Source organism: Ostrea edulis, chromosome 3, assembly GCF_947568905.1.
Source record: "Ostrea edulis chromosome 3, xbOstEdul1.1, whole genome shotgun sequence".
Classification (NCBI taxonomy): Eukaryota; Metazoa; Mollusca; class Bivalvia; order Ostreida; family Ostreidae; genus Ostrea; species Ostrea edulis.
Window position 1 is genome coordinate 3,334,418 of NC_079166.1, and position 6,000 is coordinate 3,340,417.

Sequence of the window (6,000 nt, forward strand, 5' to 3'; positions counted from 1 at the left end):
GTAATGGGCACATCATAAGTAATGTACAGTAAAACATTTTGCTTAAGTAAATATCAAATACCGGCTCTGTCAGATTCGAAGGACCGTCGTCTGCCATTTTGGCTTGTTTACGTCGTTACGGTAACGTCAATATTGAACGCTCATACTCGGAATGTTTCGGGCGCATACAATTTACGCATTGCAAAGTTAGAGTTCAATAAATTATCAGGATATTGGACGCTAACATTCTCTAGATTTTACGCAGATTCTATAATATACTATTTATTAGCTATATAATAAATCAATTTATTCAAGCTTTTAATCTTCTATTTACATATATCCATTTTACATACGAGTCTACAGATCGTTAACTAAGGATGCCTTAGCTAAATAATCATGTTGACGGATTGGTTAAGGTACGAACTTTCGGAAAAATAACATTAAGAACTTATGCCACACGTCTTAAATAACTATAACCTCTTCTTATCCAAATTTCCCCTTCCATCTCTTTATATTATATACTTTTGAATGCATTTTACAGATCATCTGTATAAATAAGTTTATTTGATACTTTAATGCATATTCTTTATCTTTATACAATATTTGACCAGACATTTTCGGTTCACATTTTTTCAGCTGTTTATAGTTCAGTCATCTCATGTAAAAGAAAACGAGTTTTACAGACATGCCAATGCACATATAAAGGGATCAGCATTATTGCTTTCATGAGATGATATGGATTCACATCGATGGACCTAGTAGAATACTGTGTAACTTGTATATTTATTATACAGCTTAAAGATAGTCTATTATAAGATCTGCATAAAAGCTAGAGAATGTTAGCGTTCAATATACTGTGAATTTATTGAACACTAACTTCACATTGAGTAAATTGTGTGCGCCCGAAACATTCCGAGTATGAGTGTTCAATATTGACGTTACCGTAACGACATAAACAAACCAAAATGGCATTAATGACGGGTTTAATATTGAACAGTCAAGAAATACATGCTGATACTGCACACCTTCACCTTAGGTTCCAATATTGATGAATTCTCGTCTGTTTTGGAGTATTTTGAGTGAAAAGGGATATAATTTAACAACTATATACTTTAGCTATATAATAAAAGGGTTATTGAACTTATATTTGTGAATATTGGCATAAGTTGGCTGTAAAAAATGCACGAGCTTGTGAGTGCATTTTGACAGCCAACTCGTGCCAATATTCACCAATATAAGTTCAGTAACCCTATGATATCACATTTCCAGTGTTGTAATGTCTATAATATTTCAGCTATATAAACTTCCTAGATCAGAAGCAGGTGACTGGAAATCGGACCCAGGACCACTGAATCATTAGTTAAGGGATCAAACCACAAAGGTATCATAACCAATGCTCATTTAACACTTGACCTTGTTCATATTATTGAATATATCTTAAAGCAGTTGATAATATTAAATACATATAGTTTGTTCTACTGTCAAATATTACATGTATATCAATCAAGAAGTTGATAAACACAAGATATCTTTCCCCAGTAATTTATTTGGTACTAGAGGAAGAATTCAAACATAACCCTCGAAATATTCGCCGCATTTAGATGGGTAATTATATCAGTCGTATACTGCAAAAGGAAAGTTAAAACTTAAAAGTAATCGTAGACTGTTCTGGGTTCTCAGACCCATGAAAATCGTACAACATGCAGAAAGCTGATAAACTCAAGTGACAAAGCACGTGCACTCAACACATGTGCTAATCACGGTATCATAATATTATGGCAGTTTTAAAAATTGCACGATGATACATTTTAATTGACTGTTTCGTGATAATTACATGCAGTTAAAGGAGGTGTGCTAAAACAAATTCTATAATTTTAAGCTCTTGAATAGGTAAAAAAAAAAATACGAAAAAGCGCACATTACATTGATTATTATAACAAAATGGGTCTAAAACCTTCAGTGGTACATTGTTATGTACATATGTGTATGCATGAAGCATGTGCCCCTTCTCATAAAAAATATTAAAAAGTGCGTATTATATTCGGTTGATTACGAGTGTAAATTAATAAGTATAATGCATTCCAACTGTATTTTTTCTTTAATGGTAGAAATATGGAAGCCCATTGATGTCATTGTAACAGTCTGTATTTACGTTTTTCCGAAGAACGGAAACCCATTTCAGTCATATTTTTAAATTTATGTGACGATATATGAGTTTCAGTGAACAATTACTTATGCCCCCTTTCAAAGAAGAAGGGGAAGGGGTGGGGTTTTTGCTTTGCACTTATCGGTCGGAAGACCACATATTTGCTCAATATCTTGGGAACCATTCACTTGATCGTTATGTTGGTTCGTTATGAGGTCAAATGGTCAAGATTCAATCCACTCTGGACATAGGAATATACTGTCCGCTCAATATCTTGATAACATTTTGCTTGTTTGCTTGACAGACTTCAACCTTGGTACACTGGTACACCCTAAGGAGTAGATGACACCTTGTGATTCTAAGGTCACATAGTTGAAGGTCAAGGGTCAAAATCAACATACCAATATATTGTCCACTCGGTATCGTGAAAACACTTTGCTTGACGGACATCAGTCTTTGAACACTGGTGCATCTTAAGAAGTAGATGACCCCTATTGATTTTGAGGTCACATGGTTAAAGATCATAGGTCAAACTGGACATAGTAATATATTGCCCCCTGTATATCAAGAATCAGTTGCTTGATTGACATCAAACTTGGTACACTGGTACATTCTATGGAGTAGATGACCCTTATCTATTTTTGGTCACATGATCAAAGGCTAAGGGTCAGTCCATTCTGAACATAGGAAGGCATTATCCGCTCAACGTTTTGAATTGGTTTGGTACTATTATCAATTAAATGATGCATGTGTATAACCCTTTTCAATCCTGCACCACGACGTAGGGTGATGGGGGGGGGGGTAATCTGTTCAAAACATCACTTTCACAATCTTTCAATCATACCTTTGATTTTTAATTATTGGTACATATGTACCTTTAAGAACAATTTTGTTATTTATCATTTTGAATCGTTATTGAAAGATTGTGAAAGTGATGTTTTTAACAGATTGAACTTTGTAGAAATATTCGAGACAGCATTGCAGAGCAGTACAAAAAATTTGAATGCATTTTTTGGTCAATTATTTTGTCAATATGCCGATTTTGTATTGATAGAAGACGGCAGATGTTTTTTGCAAAGTGAAAATAGAACTGAATGGCTTTGTGAATATGCATCGATACATTACAATTCATATCACCATTATCAATTGACTGTTTTAGAAAAGAAAATGAATCTGTTAAAAAGGTTCGTTTTTTTTTTTATAAAAATCCTCTACTAAAAGAAACAGATGGAATATTTTTGTTCACATTTTAAATTGAAACTGTTTAAAATGTGATTGTGACTGATGATTAGTCTGTGGTATGTCTTTGATATCAGTCTTAATCTATAAAAGAAAGAAGAAAGAATGCTGACTGCAGAATTGCATATCGCAGCTTCGATTCCAGCAAGGGTTTTAAATGTTTTTCAGATTACTTTCAACTAAAAGTGTTTTTGACTAAATCAAGTAGATTTAAAAGTTTTTAATCTCAAAATATTGTTGTGCATATCCTCCATTTTTCATCTACATCAAAATTTTCTGGTGTAGAATTTCTCGTTAACCTTTTCTTTACTTATTCTTTAACAAGACTAAGCATTGTGAATTTTAAATCTGTGTTGCGTACGATAGCGTCATGATTTCGCTTTTTTTTATTTAGATGTTATTGTTTGGGAAATGGGTTGAATCAGAAGTATGTGCTCTTTAAAAAAATTTGCAAGTCTTTATTTTGACACTTTTATTTCGTAAACATGAAATTTTGCAGCAAGTGCGGCCAGCTTATTAATATTACACAATTTAGATTTTTAAAATCTTAAAATTTGATGCTACATCAGCTCGCATAAATCCTACACTAACTCTTTGTATCGTATCACATATTCGCATACCTTCTACGTTATTATGCAGTCCATGTATTATAATATAGTTCTACTTTTGGAATCCTAGATTAACATCATTATATACATGTACATGTATTAGTTTTACATAAGCAAAATTTCCCGAATTCATAGATTACATACACATTCAACTTAGTTTTAGTCAATGATGCAAAACTTCCTCCCGCTTTTAAAAGGTACCAAGATCTAACAAAGGCATTACAAGTCTTTCAGTAACTAGAAGAAAAAAAATATCAGCAATAATTCCCATCGAATTGGGGGTATAGAAAACAATTCTATACTTACAACTTAAAAATAAAAAGAATTTGTAATTTAAATTTAAAGAACAAAGATACAAGCATTTAATCTGTAATATTATCAGCTGTAAACAACACCATGGTCATCCCCTCCTGTAGTAAGAGACTGGAAGTTTGTAGAACAAATTGGACAGATTAGGTGCCAGATACGACAATCTTTCTCATGGTCTACTTAACGAAATTTCTGTCAGTTCTTAAACAACCAAATAGGCCAGGACCGGACTTCACAAAACTATCTTAAGATATGTCATAAGATAAATCATAAGAGTTTCTTAAGATTCATAAAATACGACAATACCCTTTCCCAAAGCTACCTTAATTTTTAAAATCATAAAATAGATTTTAGGACATTGTTATACTCGTTACATTGTAAAATACCGCGTTTCTTTCATTATCTTTTAACTCCATGGGTGCATTTAAATGCTATGTGAATGATTAGGCCTAAGTACATATTACGATTATAGTCATTTGTAATGATCTAATTTTTTGGTAAGATTTCATACAATATACTTCTTTTCTAAACTTGGGATTTCATTCGTCATTTTGTATTTCAAAACTTGCATTCGGTTTATTACCAATTCATAATGATAATAATTATCAAAGTACTGAAAGTACTAATGGGAGTTAATTTTATGTACATGTAGATTTGCACCAGATGCTTCTGGGATTGAGAATTATTCCATATAGAACAACAGAGAAGTACACTAAACTTCATAAACTTACGCATAACGTATGTTGTATCTCTATAACAATCAACGCGCAACTGTTTATGTCTATGTACATATAGCCACCACAGGGGTTAAGCCCGTTTGGGCCCGAACTCTGTGATACCATAAATATCGAAAGGGGTCTAACTCTGACCAAGATAGAAAAACTACCCACTCGCTTCATATGCCTAAAAATGAGAAAATAGGTGCGGTATGCGTAATTTACTGGTCTCCCTGCATTAATTAATGTTTTAACTAATTACATGCCAAATGTAAAACTACGCGTTCTTACAATAACAGAGATATACGTCATCGTTCTCTCTATTTCACTTGTTTATATTTACTTGGACATTTACCGGTCCAGGTCAACGGGTGGTTTCTCGCCTATGACAGCAGCGAAATTCAGACTACTGTGGAATATTTCTGACCTATCAATTAAAATTTCACATCAAATACATGCTACGTACTTCCCCATACTTTAGTAAAGGTCTCTATGTTTGCCGTATCTGGGCCGCTTATTTTACAAAACATCATATCCTGACTTTAACTGTCATTTTGCGAAACGCACTGAAAAACCCAGATACTTAAAACTTTAAAAATGAGGAACTGGGTACAATAATCTAAATGAAAGAAAATAAATAAAAAAAAAAAAAGAAAACAAAAACTAGGAAAGCAAACAAAATAATGTTCAATATCCTTCTCTAAGTACAATATCACACGAATAATGTTTTGATCAATTTTAAGACATTTGAGATTTTAAGTATATCGGACATTTAGTGCTTTCATTAAAATAACAGATCTTGTCAACAGTTGAAGTTGCTGTGGAAGGACATTAGTCGTTAAGATATGAGGAAGTAAGTAGTGTAGATTTGATGTGAAATTTTAATTAACAGATACAGTGTGAATAAACTATTTACCCATATTCAGATTTTTTAAAACTTTAATATTTTTGTTTTAAGGAACAAAACATCTCACTGTGCATGGTATACAAGAAATATATTCTA